Raw genomic sequence first — 16,229 nt, 5'->3', positions numbered from 1 at the left:
ACCTGTTCACCGGACGTGCTACCTGTCCCAGACCTGCTGTTTTCAACTCTCTAGAGACAGCAGGAGCGGTAGAGATACTCTTCATGATCAGCTATGAAAAGCCAACTGACATTTACTCCTGAGGTGCTGACTTGCTGCACCCTCGACAACTACTGTGATTATTATTATTTGACCATGCTGGTCATTTATGAACATTTGAACATATTGGCCATGTTCTGTTATAATCTCCACCCGGCACAGCCAGAAGAGGACTGGCCACCCCTCATAGCCTGGTTCCTCTCTAGGTTTCTTCCTAGGTTTTGGCCTTTCTAGAAAGTTTTTCCGAGCCACCGTGCTTCTACACCTGCATTGCTTGCTGTTTGGGGTTTTAGGCTGGGTTTCTGTACAACACTTTGAAATATCAGCTGATGTAAGAAGGGCTATATAAATAAATTGGATTTGATTTGATGAAGCTGGAAACGGCAGATTTTTTATGGAATATCTACATAGGCGTACAGAGGTCCATTATCAGCAACCATTACTCGTGTCCCAATGGCACGTTGTGTTAGCTAATCCAAGTTTATCAATTTTAAAGGCTAATTTATCATTAGAAAACCCTTTTGCAAGTATGTTAGCACAGCTGATTAAAGAAGCAATAAAACTAGCCTTTTTTAGACTAGTTGAGTATCTGGAGCATCAACATTTGTGGGTTCGATTACAGGCTTAAAATGGCCAGAAACAAAGAGCTTTCTTCTGAAACTCATTAGCCTATTCTTGTTCTGAGAAATTAATGCTATTCCATGCGAGAAATTGTCAAGAAACTGACGATCAGAACAGTGCAAACGTACTTTAAGCAGAATAGAAAGGGGAGTGGGAGGCCCTGGTGCACAACTGAGCAAGAGGACAAGTACATTAGAGTGTCTAGTTTGAGAAACAGACGCCTCACAAGTCCTCAACGGTAGTGTATATAATTTTTAGAATGATGGAGGCCACTGTGTTCTTGCAGACCTTCAATGCTGCAGAAATGTTTTGATGCCCTTCCCAAGATCTGTGCCTCGACACAATCCTGTCTCGGCGCTCTACAGACAATTCCTTCAACCTCATGGCTTGGTTTTTGCTCTGACATGCACTGTTAACTGTTGGACCTTATATAGACAGGCCTTTCCAAAGTAACAGCAGGTGGACTCCAATCAAGTTGTAGAAACATCTCAAGGATGATCAATGGAATCAGGATGTACCTGAGCTCAACTTCGAGTCTCATAGCAAAGTGTCTGATTAATTCTAAAAACCTGTTTTCACTTTGTCATTATGGGGTATTGTGTGTAGATTGATGAGTAAAACACTGAATTTAATCCATTGTAGAATACGGCTGTAACATAATGAAATGTGGAAAATGCAACAGTTGAACTCGGAAGTTTACATACACCTTAGCGAAAGTACAAATTCCCTGTCTCAGTTCAGTTAGGATCACCACTTTATTTTAAGAATGTGAAATGTCAGAATAATAGTAGAGAGAATGATTTATTTCAGCTTTGATTTCTTTATAACATTCCCAGTGGGTCAGACGTTTACATGCACTCAATGTTAAATTGTTTAACTTTGGTCAAACGTTTCAGGTAGCCTTCCACAAGCTTCCCACAATAAGTTGGGTGAATTTTGGCCCATTCCTCCTGACAGAGCTGGTGTAACTGAGTCAGGTTTGTAGGCGTCCTTGCTCGCACATGCTTTTTCAGTTCTGCCCACACATTTTCTATAGGATTGAGGTCAGGATTTTGTTGTCCTTAAGCCATTCTGCCACAACAAATGCTTGGGGTCATTGTCCATTTGGAAGACCTATTTGTGACCAGGCTTTAACTTCCTGACTGATGTCTTGAGACTTGAAACTTCCGACATCTATTTTGTGAAGTGCACCAGTACCTCCTGCAGCAAAGCACCCCCACAACATGATGCTGTCACCCCTGTGCTTCACGGTTGGGATGGTGTTCTTCGGCTTGCAAGCCTCCCCCTTTTTCCTCCAAACATAACGATAGTCATTATGGCCAACAGTTTTATTTTTGTTTCATCAGACCAGATGATATTTCTCCAAAAAAGTATGATCTTTGTCCCCATGTGCAGTTGCAAACCATTGTCTGGCTTTTTTATGGCGGTTTTGGAGCAGTGACTTCTTTCTTACTGAGTGGTTTTCAGGTTATGTCGATATAGGTCTTGTTTTACTGTGGATATAGATACTTTTGTACCTGTTCCCTCCAGCATCTTCACAAGGTCCTTTGCTGTTGTTCTGGGATTGATTTGCACTTTTCGCACCAAAATAGGTTCATCTCTAGGAGACAGAACGCGTCTCCTTCCTGAGCGGTATGACGGCTGCGTGGTCCCCCATGAACCAGACATGTGGAGGTCTACAATTGTTTTTTTTAGGTCTTGATTGATTTCTTTTGATTTTCCCATGATGTCAAGCAAAGTGGCACTGAGTTTGAAGGTAGGTCTTGAAATACATCTACAGGTACACCTCCAATTGACTAAAAGTATGTCAATTAGCCTATCAGAAGCTTCTAAAGCCATGACATCATTTTCTGGAATTTTCCAAGCTGTTTAAAGGCACATTCAACATAGTGTATGTAAACTTCTGACCCACTGGAATTGTGATACAGTGAATTATAAGTGAAATAATCTGTCTGTAAACAATTGTTGGAAAATGACTTGTGTCATGCACAAAGTAGATGTCCTAACCGACTTGCCACAACTATAGTTTGTTAACAAGAAATTTGTGGAGTGGTTGAAAAACAAGTTTTAATGACTCCAACATAAGTGTATGTAAACTGCCGACTTTAACTCACTCTCTCTCTCTCTCTCTCTCTCTCTCTCTCTCTCTCTCTCTCTCTCTCTCTCTCTATATATATATATATATATATATATATATATATATATATATATATATAGATAGCATCTACAGATGGACTATCCAAATAATATGCTATAAAAAACAGTCATGAAACAGTCTAATGCTGAAATAGTGAGCTGGATGACCCATTCCACTTCTTGCTGGTGCTTTCCCCCCTGCTGCCATCTGTGATCAGCAATATTACTCATAGCAGGTCCCCTGCTGCGTATGAGATTCAAATTTCTAGAGCTAAAGGGCCCTGGCTGAATCACAGAGTTCTCTATCACAGTAACCAGGAGCCTCTCTAACTGTTGAAGAGTCTATAGGGAACGTCTATACAGTCTCTCAAAGTGCTCCTCCCCTGTGATATCCAACCAAGTGTTGGGATCTAATTTGATCATAAACTGGAAGATGTCTCAGTTTTCATTTTGGTCCCAGTCCAAACTGTTTTGGCAAAACGTTTTTGACACTTTTCAAATTCTGTAATATGGCCATAGCTTAGCCAACAATAATGACAAGTATACAGTGCCTTGAGAAATTATTCACAGCCCTTGATTTTTTAAAACATTTTCTAAGTTAAGAAGTGGAATTAAAATACTTTGTCATGTCAAAGTGGAAGAACATTTCTAACATTTGTCAACACAAATTATGAAAAATAAAACAATAATAGATATATTTTTGGAAAACTATTCAACCACCTGAGTCAATACATGTTAGACTCATCTTTGGCAGCGATTACGGATGTGAGTCTTTCTGGGTAAGTCCCTAAGAGCTTTCGACACCTGGATTGTGCAACATTTTCCCATTATTATTTTCAAAATTCTTCAAGCTTTTCAGATCTTGCCAGAGTTTTTCAAGCAGATTTAAATAACTACTGTAACTCAACCACTCAACTCCAGTGTAGATTTGGCCTTGTGTTGAAGGTTATTGTCCTGCTGAAAGGTGAATTAATCTCCCAGTGTCTGGTGGAAAGCAGACCAAACCAGATTTTCCTCTAGGATTTTGCCTGTGCTTAGCTCCATTCCATTTATTTTTTATCTTGAAAAACTCCCCAGTTCTTAATGATTATAAACATACCCATAACATGATGCAGCCACCACTATGCTTGAAAATATGGAGAGTGGGACTCAGTAATGTGTTGTAATGGATTTGCCCCAAACATAACACTTTGTATTCAAGACAAAAAAGTTCATTGCTTTGCCACATTTTTTGCGGTATTAATTTAGTGCCCTGTTGGAAACAGGATGCATGTTTTGGAATATTTTTATTCTGTTACAGGTTTCCTTCTTTTCACTCTGTCAATTACAGTATGTTAGTATTGTGGAGTAAGTACAATGTTGTTGATCCATTCTCAGTTTTCTCCTATCACAGTCATTAAACTCTGTAATTGTTTTAAAGTCACCATTGGCCTCATGGGGAAGTCCCTGAGCAGTTTCCTTCCTCTCCGGCATCTGAGTTAGGAAGGACGTCTGTATCTTTGTAGTGACTGGGTGTGACAAAAAATATATACACTTAATCAATTTTATTCAGGCTGTAACACAACAAAATGTTGAAAAGACAAGGGGTGTGAATATTTTCTGAAGGCACTGTAAGTACAATCTGTTTCTAACGTCAGAGTCATCAAGAGTTGCACCAGTTGGGCTTAAAATAAGTTGGTATTAAATTGTTATCTTAGACTCTAGAATGTACACTTCCGTAACATTGGCAACAATGTATTTGTGCAGTGAACAGTATACATGCAAAGGAAAGCACTCTCATTAGTTAATATTGTCTTTTCACAGCAAAGAATGGCCTAGTTTGGGGGAAAAAACGCAAAAGGACACACTCCATTTATTCATTAATACATGATAGAACAACATGTAAACAGTTACAGTGTAGCTCTTCCTAATGTGTCACATCCCTCACTGTCATGCTACATGATGTGACAAGCACACAATGTGCATACATGTCCATGTTTCTGGCCACAGACATTACTGGTAATGTTCATTGTGTCCTAAAGTAATTTCCCCCAATGTTTTAGTGATTCAATGTGCTCAACCAGGTTGTTTTCAGATGCCATCTAAAAGAAAAGTGGAATTGCAGTCCAGAATTGTTGTTATGTGTATTGTGACTGTGACCCATGTGCATGTCCTTTTATATCACTGTTATACCCCTTAGTGGTTTGTTTATGTCAGAGTGGTGACCGATCATCATTAGGTTAATGGAACTTGCTTTTGTTCCGGAACTTTCTCATGTTCTGAGAAAAGCATGTTTCCGACAAAGGGGCAATGATGTCATGCTTTTGTAGTTTAGTCCTTTGTTGCTGTTTGTGAAACACATTACAATTTAATTGAAGTGCATTTTGGCAGATTTTCTGGTTGAATGGAAAATGTCTTGTTATTCTATTACTAAAATATGACATTTTGAGAAACCAAAAATTCCCCCACAAAGCATGACATTGGCTGTGAATAGATCCTTTATTTTTTGTCATCATGTCCAATGCAGAACCATTTTATTTAATTTATGTTCAATTAATTTCCTGTTTGAGCCACCCCACTGGGTACACACTAGTCGAATCAACGTTGTTTCAAAGTCATTGGTCACCCTAATGTCATGTGGAATCTACGTTGGGAAACACATATTTGAATTTGCTAAAAGTCATCAATCAGTACTGGTTTCATCTCATTTCAACCAACGCTGTAAAGATTGAAATTGAGGTAAAACGTCAACCAAAATAAAATGACTTAACCTGGCTAACAGGTTGTTGCATCAATCTAATGATCATCAGAACTATGTATACGCTGACGTTGTGTTGAAAACTCTACATGGAAACTAGTTACATAATATCCTAATAGACCAATAAGAAAGCGAGTTCCAAAGCTGTCCCTTTTCCCATTCCCTACTCAGACCACTCCCAGACAGTCCTAGCAAAATTCTTCCTTGAGAAATTGCTCTTTGCTAAGAAGCTATTTTTGTTTTATTTTGACAATTATAATTTAAAACAATCACATTAAGGTGCTTACTGTAATTACTACCCAGAAATGATTTGATATTGAGATAAAAAATGACTGCATTGAACCTTTAAGTGTCATGCAGCTAGGTCTATGCAAGCTTACACGTTACATGGTGATATGCTATTCAACCCAGTCAATTGTGGAGAAAAACATCATTAGCAAATTCAGAGCGAATAAGTTATATGTGTAAAGTGTTTTTTTTTTTGAATAAAGTACTCAATTAAAAGTAGAGCTGTGGGTTTCCATTAGTGTACTACTTAATACTGCCTCCCGCCGAGCATTGCTTTCTCGTGGTGTGCCAACTATGTTAACATGACTTTCTCTTTGATGATACAATATATGGGCCGTTTTACATAAGTGTTGCAAATAAGAGATTGAAAACGTGACGTGAATGACTTGCATGATGAAGGATAGTTTTCTCAATACAATTTTCTCAATATCAGCAGGAGTTTTTCTCAATATCAACTGAGCTACCCACAACCTATAACAATACCTGAGGGAAGGAGCCTTAGTGGAGTTGCCAACAACCAGAAGTTCCAGTTTTCAGAGCAAATGGAAGAGAGAGAAGGTGAAGCGACTACCGCTTTGGACGTTAACAAGACAACACTCCATCTTAACTCCTCCTCCACATTTACTGGATTGGTTTAATAGTACAGAAGAGAACCTCCCCCGACAGCTTTTTAAAAATTATTGTCAAGACCAGAATGCCGGCGATCTAGTTTCAGGCGTTTCTTTTAACGGCTGGCTACGTTGGGTTAGTTACACATTAATCTTGGGCTCGGCCTCCAGAACCAAATGGACTAGATACAAACACGAGTTATTGTAGTCTATAAGAAACGAAGAGTTCTTCACCATGTACAGTGCACTGATTATATTCGAGTGAGGTTCCTTCCAGGGAAATTATGTTATTCTTCTCTATACATAATAAAGAGTTGTTCAACGTGCACAGTATATATTTGGTATATGGCTTTCTTGCACTTGTCTTGTCTTGCAAGCACTGACTTTTCTGCTAGCTGTTTTATTGAGGACGGTTGTAATTACTGTGACTGTGGCTGTTGTACCTAGTTAACTGTATGTCACTCTGGATAAGAGTGTCTGCCAAATGACTCAAATGCAAATGCAAACATATAATGTTCCCTCAGGCAAAATAAAGTTATTCTATATACTGATTCTATTCCATAGGTCAACAAGGACATCAACCACCCGAGCCACTGCCTGTTCACCCCGCTATCATCCAGAAGGCGAGGTCAGTACAGGTGCATCAAAGCTGGGACCGAGAGACTGAAAAACAGCTTCTATCTCAAGGCCATCAGACTGTTAAACAGCCACCACTAACATTGAGTGGCTGCTGCCAACACACTGACACTGACTCAACTCCAGCCACTTTAATAATGGGAATTGATGGGAAATGATGTAAATATATCACTAGCCACTTTAAACAATGCTACCTTATATAATGTTACTTACCCTACATTATTCATCTCATATGCATACGTATATACTGTACTCTATATCATCGACTGTATCCTTATGTAATACATGTATCACTAGCCACTTTAAACTATGCCACTTTGTTTACATACTCATCTCATTTGTACATACTGTACTCGATACCATCTACTGTATCTTGCCTATGCTGCTCTGTACCATCACTCATTCATATATCCTTATGTACATATTCTTTATCCCCTTACACTGTGTACAAGACAGTAGTTTTGGAATTGTTAGTTAGATTACTTGTTGGTTATTACTGCATTGTCGGAACTAGAAGCACAAGCATTTCGCTACACTCGCATTAACATCTGCTAACCATGTGTATGTGACAAATAAAATTTGATTTGATTTGATTTGATTTGAAGGTGTAAAGGTGCTTACAATATACTGGAAGCCGTGACCTGCTTGTGCAAGCTTACACATTTAATGCTAATATGTTTAGTTGATTGGCCAGACTAATTGCTATTGTACACATATAGAACATACTTCTGACTATAAAAATATTCCTAGAGGAAATTGAGCAACTGACCTACCCACAACCCACGGCAATACTTGAGGGAAAGACATAACTTACACATAAAGAATAGACATGTTCACCGTGTCATGTCATTCCATTCCAGAGGTCATCGAGGGGTGAAGCAGCCCTGTGATCTGTCCCTCCCTGTGTTCTGCTACTGTATGTGTGAATCCCAAATGACACTATCTATTCCCTAAATAGTGCACTATATCAGGTGCCATTTGGAATGCAAACTATGTGGGTGACAGTGACTGTAGGGGCCAGTCCAATGGGGCAATCAATGGCCATGGGCTGGTCACAGACACATAGAGAATGTTTCTATTGACCCTTCGCACTTTCAATGACATAGATCATGCACTCTACATTAATGCTCATTTGAAACTTATTCTGCTACAGTATATTTTTCTCAGAAAGTCATGTTTCTGGTATGTCTTTAGTTCACAGTTCATATGACTAAGGATCAGTAGAACTGTGGAGTTACAAGTTTCTATGTATTTGTATGAGTATAGCAATTAGGTAAGGGGACACATCCCCACCACATTTTAGGAAATTGCCAGTTGTCCCACTTTTTATTCATAGCAAGCGCAATTAAGTCAATGTATTACTGTGAAAATCGGATAGGCGTCCTCCCAGCAAAGCCTCTCAAGCAAGGTGGAAACAGAATCAGATCAAATTGACCTGTGTATCGAATGGAATCTAAATCAAATGGCATTTGATTCATTCTATATTGTTTTTCCAACAATCATGGTTAACTGTCAATCTCATATTACGCTTAATCAGTTTGAACAAAGTTGTTAACTCATTCTTTCCGGCTCTTCAGTTCTCACCGTTAGTGTAGGATGTTTGATAACAGAGATTTGCCTGTCATCAAACAGTATAGTTTGAAGGTTCCCGGTCCTTTACCGACAGAAGGTTGCCAAGATTGACCGATGTTACTGTTGAATCACACATTGAGATGTTCGCTTACAGTATGTTTTCATCTTTTTTATTTTACACATACTGTATAGGCTTCACTAAAGTTTGAATACTTTTTTAAAGCCCCATTAACAGAATCAAAGTACGTTTCGTAAAGATGACTTTACAGATTTTCTTGAACTATCCATTGGCCTCTGACCTCTCAGTTATCTCAAAAACTGTGGCTGTGTCACAAATGGCAGATTACCCCCCCCCCCCCCCCCCCATAGGGTTCTGTTAAGAAGTAGTGCACTATATTGGGAATAGGGAGCCATTTGGGACGCATCCTATGTGAACAGAGAACATGTTCCCTATTCATCACAAGCAGACCTGATGGGACTCATCCTTTCTCCGGCTCAGCCACAGGGGAAAATGACTCAAAAGAAATTAAAGGGAAGGGACAAACACACACACTGGTTGACCATTCACTCATCTGGAACCAACTTGGAGGCTGCTTAGAGAGCATCTTGCTCAAGTCAAGTCTAGGGCTTTCATTATGACAAGGGGACACAGAAAATATTTTAGATAATGGAGGAGAACAGTCTTCTTCCCTGAGGTTGAAGTAATTGAACTCAGCATTACATAAGAAATATTCTAGTAGGACATTGGTTGTGTCCCAAATGGCACCCTATTTCCTACAGAGTGCACTAATTTTGAACAGAGCCCTAACAGTAGTGCACTATATAGGAAATAGGGTGCTATTTAGGATTCAGACATTCCCTCACAGCATACATTACTGGGGCTTATTAGGGTCTGCACTGTGTAGTCACATGGGTGCATAGTTGGTTAGTACGTGTTACTCCTCGCCCACACTACAGTATAGCTAATCATTGCATCCTGTGCTGTATTTCTCTGATTTTAAATGCAACCCTGGTGTTGTTTTGTCTTGGTGGGCAGGCATGCTGATCCAGCTGAACAACACATGTGAAACAATACCAAAAGGAGAGGAGCAATATTGTTTCGATATTTGAATGCCTTCATCCTGAGAAGCAAAAGCTGAGGAACATGAACTCAGCAAAAAAAGAAATGTCCTCTCACTGTCAACTGCGCTTATTTTCAGCAAACTTAGCATGTGGAAGTATTTGTATGAACATAACAAGATTCAACAACTGAGACATAAACTGAACAAATTCCACAGACATGTGACTAACATAAATTGAATAATGTGTCCCTGATCAAAGGGGGGAGGGGGGGTCAAAATCAAAAGTAACAGTGAGTATCTGGTGTGGCCACCAGCTGCATTAAGTACTGCAGTGCATCTCCTCCTCATGGACTGCACCAGACTTGCCAGTTCTTGCTGTGAGATGTTACCCCACTCTTCCACCAAGGTACCTGCAAGTTCCCGGACATTTCTTGGGGGAATGGCCCTAGCCCCCAGCCTCCGATCCAACAGGTCCCAAACGTGCTCAATGGGATTGAGATCTGGGCTCTTTGCTTGCCATGGCAGATCACTGACATTCCTGTCTTGTAGGAAATCATGCACAGAACGAGCATTGTTATGCTGGAAGGTCATGTCAGGATGAGCCTGCAGGAAGGGTACCACATGAGGGAGGAGGATGTATTCCGTGTAACGCACAGCGTTGAGATTGCCTGCAATGACAACAACCTCAGTCCGATGATGCTGTGACACACCGCCGCAGACCATGACGGATCCTCCACCTCCAAATTGATCCCGCTCCAGAGTACAGGCCTCAGTGTAACGCTCATTCCTTTGACGATAAACGCGAATCTGACCATCACTCCTGGTGAGACAAAACCGTGACTCGTCAGTGAAGAGCACTTTTTGCCAGTCCTGTCTGGTCCAGCCCATAGGCGACGTTGTTGACTGTGATGTCTGGTGAGGACCTGCCTTACAACAGGCCTACAAGCCCTCAGTCCAGCCTCTCTCAGCCTATTGCGTACAGTCTAGGCACTGATGAAGGGATTGTACGTTCCTGGTGTAACTCGGGCAGTTGTTGTTGCCATCCTGTACCTGTCCCGCAGATGTGATGTTCGGATGTACCGATCCTGTGCATGTGTTGTTACACGTGGTCTGCCACTGCGAGGATGATCAGCTGTCCGTCTTGTCTCCCTGTAGCGCTGTCTTAGGGGTCTCACGGTACGGACATTTAAATGTATTGCCCTGGTCACATCTGCAGTCCTTATGCCTCCTTGCAGCATGCCTAAGGCACGTTCACGCAGATGAGCAGGGACCCTGGGCATCTTTCTTTTGGTGTTTTTCAGAGTCAGTAGAAATGCCTCTTCAGTGTCCTAAGTTTTCATAACTGTGACCTTAATTGCCTATAAGCTGTTAGTGTCTTAACAACCGTTCCACAGGTGCATGTTCATTAATTATTTTTTTTATTTTTATTTTTTATTTTTTTTATTTTTATTTTTTATTTTTTTTACCTTTATTTAACCAGGCAAGTCAGTTAAGAACAAATTCTTATTTTCAATGACGGCCTGGGAACAGTGGGTTAACTGCCTGTTCAGGGGCAGAACGACAGATTTGTACCTTGTCAGCTCGGGGGTTTGAACTCACAACCTTCCGGTTACTAGTCCAACACTCTAACCACTAGGCTACCCTGCCGCCCCGATTGTTTATGGTTCATTGAACAAGCATGGGAAATGTGTGTATAAGTGTATAAACCCTTTACAATGAAGATCTGTGAAGTTATTTGGAATTTTACGGATTATCTTTGAAAGACAGGGTCCTGGAAAAGGGCCGTTTCTTTTTTTGCTGAGTTTCTGTACATCTGTAGAAGCTCACATGGTATCTCAACAGAATGAAACTGCTTGCCAATCATTACATATATCTTTTCATAAGGAGTTGTATTCTTATGTCCTCAAAATATTTGTGAACGATCACAGTAACATCAAAGATAAGTTACAGTATTTCAATAAAATATTAAGAAGTGTTTTTAGCTTTAGCAAACAAATGATCACTGACGCCTTTGCAGATTGGTGTCTGAATTTTGTTGTCACAGTCCTTGGGGATAAAACTTGGCTCAAACAATGCTCTAACCCAATAACTTTAGGTCTAGACTCCAGACAAACAATACAAGTGTTAGGCTACCACTGCAAGAAAATAGCAGTTTCTGGGAATTTACAAACCTTGAGCAAATCCACGCAATTTCGCATGCACGAGGAGGAATTTCAATGCTTCTAGGGAGAAATGAAATAGATGTTATTGTTTTGAGATATTCAGACTGTGTCTAAATGGATGGTTTTGTGATATTCAGACTGTGTCTGAATAAGTGACTGTGTCTGAATCTGGTATAAAACACACAGATGTGTTCCTCGTGCTTTTTGCAGGTGTTCTTTGTGACGTTAGAGAGGATTACATGGAGTGAATTGCCTACCTGGGGCGGCAGGTAGCCTAGTAGTTAGAGCGTTGGGCCAGTAACCTAAAGGTTGCAAGATCAAAAAATCTGTCGTTCTGCCCCTGAGCAAGGCACTGTTCCTAGGCTGTCATTGTAAATAAGAATTTGTTTTTAACTGACTTGCCTAGTTAAATGTAAAAAAGCATCAACCTAAAGGGAACGTTGGGGGTTTTGTATTGAGGTTAATTAACAAGCATGTGATTTTATTACTGATTTGTCATTAACAAAGTATCAACCAGCTGAGTCATCATCACACTGCGGTGTACTTTTATGTCTGAGCAATAAATCAGACATCCCTTCCTTTCTGTCTTTATTGAATGAAAACCACTGTAAACTGTACTCTGGACAAAGTTCTAGGAACAGAATAAAACTCTCTCTGTTGCAGTTTAAGTTTAATATTTACATACTATCCAGTTGCAAGTGTTTTGGAATAATGTAATCAACGGCTTTTGATTACACCAAAACTATGCTCCCATATTAACAAAGCCCATGAAAATGTGGGAAGTGTTCCATTGCATAGTCTGATATTGATACGATGAGAACCGGCTATGCAGGCTGGTAGACTGTGTATTTGTTCATACCATGAAGTTTTGGATAGCAATGATATCCACTGCCTATGTCCTAAAATGGCACCCTATTCCCTATAACATGCACTATGTTTGACCTATATTTGGAATAGAGGGCCATTTAGGACTGAGACAGTGTTTATAACAGGATGATGGGGTGCCTCTTTCTCTGCTGCATTGTGTGTGGGTGGTCAAGTAGAAAGACATGAGTTTGTGGTTTGTGGTAGGTTGCCAGGCAACATGGATTTCTCTATTGCCTTATGATGTTGGGAACAAATTGAGGGTAGAGTTCCAAATGGCACCCTATTTGGCCACTAGGGATGCAGGTGAGATCTTTGGTGAACATAAAGGAGGTAACGTTTCTTATTCCCTTGAAGTAATTATTTCTAGCGTCAACAAAGGGGTCTTCGTTTTTTTGTCACAGTATTCTGCCAACCTCGTCAACATTGTCGGAAGGGCATGATCTACTGTGCTGTGACCACAACAAAATAGCCTTATCCTACCCAGTGAATGAATGAGAAAGCTTTCTCTAAAAGTCTTACGAAACGTGAAATCAAATCACTGTGTTTATACATTCCAGTTGTTTAGATGGTAGCCCGAAACTAACGATAAGAAATGCTTCACAGAACATTTTCACAGAATATGGTTACTGTGATTGTAACATTCACACACAGAAGATAATGGATCTGTCAGCAGCATGGAAGATGTGCTGTAACTGTAATTGTTCTTTAGAAAGATAAATTAGCCACCAATTGTGCAAGTTCTCACACTTAAAAGTTCTTCCACTTAAAAAGATGAGAGAGGTCTGTAATTTTCATCATAGGCACACTTCAACTATGACAGACAAAATGAGAAAAAAAATCCAGAAAATGACATTGTAGAATTTTTAATGAATTTATTTGCAAATTATGGTGGAAAATAGGTATTTGGTCACTTACAAACAAGCAAGATTTCTGGCTCTCACGGACCTGTAACTTCTTCTTTAAGAGGCTCCTCTGTCCTCCACTCGTTACCTGTATTAATGGCACCTGTTTGAACTTGTTATCAGTATAAAAGACACCTGTCCACAACCTCAAACAGTCACACTCCAAACTCCACTATGGCCAAGACCAAATAGCTGTCAAAGGACACCAGAAAAAATATTGTAGACCTGCACCAGGCTGGGAAGACTGAATCTGCAATAGGTAAGCAGCTTGGTTTGAAGAAATCAACTGTTGGGAGCAATTATTAGGAAATGGAAGACATACAAGACCACTGATAATCTCCCTCGATCTGGGGCTCCACGCAAGATCTCACCCCGTGGGGTCAAAATGATCACAAGAACGGTGAGCAAAAATCCCAGAACCACACGGGGGGACCTAGTGAATGACTTGCAGAGAGCTGGGAAAGTAACAAAGCCTACCATCAGTAACACACTACCCCGCCAGAGACTCAAATCCTGCAGTGCCAGACGTGTCCCCCTGCTTAAGCCAGTACATGTCCGGGCCAGTCTGAAGTTTGCTAGAGAGCATTTGGATGATCCAGAAGAAGAGTGGGAGAATGTCATGTGGTCAGATGAAACCAAAATATAACTTTTTGGCAAAACCTCAACTCGTCGTGTTTGGAGGACAAAGAATGCTGAGTTGCATCCAAAGAACACCATACCTACTGTGAAGCATGGGTGTGGAAACATCATGCTTTGGGGCTGTTTTTCTGCAAAGGGACCAGGACGACTGATCCGTGTAAAGGAAAGAATGAATGGGGCCATGTATCGTGAGATTTTGATTGAAAACCTCCTTCCATCAGCAAGGGCATTGAAGATGAAACGTGGCTGGGTCTTTCAGCATGACAATGATCCCAAACACACAGCCCGGGCAACGAAGGAGTGGCTTCGTAAGAAGCATTTCAAGGTCCTGGAGTGGCCTAGCCAGTCTCCAGATCTCAACCCCATAGACAATCTTTGGAGAAAGTTGAAAGTCCGTGTTGCCCAGCAACAGCCCCAAAACATCACTGCTCTAGAGGAGATCTGTATGGAGGAATGGGCCAAAATACCAGCAACAGTGTGTGAAAACCTTGTGAAGACTTACAGAAAACGTTTGACCTCTGTCATTGCCAACAAAGGGTATTTAACAAAGTATTGAGATAAACTTTTGTTATTGACCAAATACTTATTTTCCACCATAATTTGCAAATAAATTCATTAAAAATCCTACAATGTGAATTTCTAGATTTTTTCTCATTTTGTCTGTCATAGTTGAAGTGTACCCATGATGAAAATTACAGGCCTCTCTCATCTTTTTAAGTGGGAGAACTTGCACAATTGGTGGATGACTAAATACTTTTTTGACCCACTGTACCTTAATTTGATCACTCTGTTGTCGCAAATATTTTCCTGTACAACAAAGGCTTATAAGTTCGTAATTTCCACTTTAAAATGACTTAGCAAAAAATGTATCAACCCATAGAAAACTGTCCATGAATTATAATCCATGAAATAATGAGGGTTTCACAGCAAATTCACAGCAAAAACTCAAGCACAGACTTTTTTCTAATTTGGCACACAGAAACTAGAGGCCTTGAGTAACTTGATCAAAAACAATGGCACTGATTGGCACTGATTGGTGGTGCTGTTATAAGCAGTCTCACTGAAACCCACATATCTGCCACCCAGTTTGACCTAGAGACTTGGAACTTTGTAGGTGTCGTTTTTTATGCTGAACAAATTTGGGTCATGGACCCATAAGGTCCGTCAGGAGAGATTTTATCTTGGACATTTTGGAAAAACTTAGAAAATGTATTCTCAAGAACCATGAATCCAAATAACACCAATTGTAGGCCCACGGTACATATCTCAGTTTGAGAAAAGCTAAGAGATTGGTTAAGAGAGGGCTGAACTATTGATTAGTCAGGAAATCTGATTTTACAAGCCCATTTAAATCCTCCACTCCACAATGGATTTTTGTGGGGTCATCAAAGACATTACCCTGATGAACCATGTTAAGTTTTTCATTGATATCCAACAATTCACTTTTTTTTGCTATGTAACGCTAATGCTTAAAATAATAATTACAAAAATATTCTCCTCATGGACTAAAAGTCAGATTCACTCAAAATGTGGTCTTTGCACTCATTGCAATAGTCCCTAAAGAGTTTGGGAAAATAATGTGGATGCCTTCAAAGATGGTCACACTATACGAGTAGATGCATATTAGCACATCTTTGAAGATGGCACATAGGCTAATATGCTAAAATGTTCTTGAAATACTTCAAAAATCTTCTTTTCATTAACCGTAAGACCAAATGACACCAAATTGGAACGTAGGCCTGTGATACATGTATTAACTTAGTTTGAGAAAACCTAAGGCATTAGTCAAAAGATGGCTGAGTTATTGACAACTCAAAAATCTGTTTTTACTTGTCCATTTAAACCATTGTAAATTTATTCCACAGTGGCCTACCAACTTGAAACTTGTCATCGCTATTGTGGACATATCTAAGAGTAACCAC

At 40.0% G+C, this 16,229-nt stretch overlaps 1 long non-coding RNA gene across 1 annotated transcript; it reads right to left on the bottom strand.

Annotated features, from left to right (window-relative positions):
* Positions 1 to 4,104: 4,104 nt before the first annotated feature.
* On the bottom strand, positions 4,105 to 6,476 carry LOC149982051 (uncharacterized). The gene is made up of 2 exons (XR_016482745.1): positions 6,344 to 6,476; positions 4,105 to 4,343 (listed from the first exon to the last, which is right to left on the bottom strand). It is a non-coding gene; the product is annotated as an uncharacterized LOC149982051 (long non-coding RNA).
* Between the last annotated feature and the right edge of the window lie 9,753 nt (positions 6,477 to 16,229).

The sequence above is a fragment of the Oncorhynchus mykiss genome, chromosome 8, assembly GCF_057628025.1.
Source record: "Oncorhynchus mykiss isolate SJ-2025 chromosome 8, ASM5762802v1, whole genome shotgun sequence".
Taxonomy (NCBI): Eukaryota; Metazoa; Chordata; class Actinopteri; order Salmoniformes; family Salmonidae; genus Oncorhynchus; species Oncorhynchus mykiss.
The sequence above is the reverse complement of the archived record's forward strand: the minus strand, read 5'-3'. Positions and strand labels throughout refer to the sequence as shown.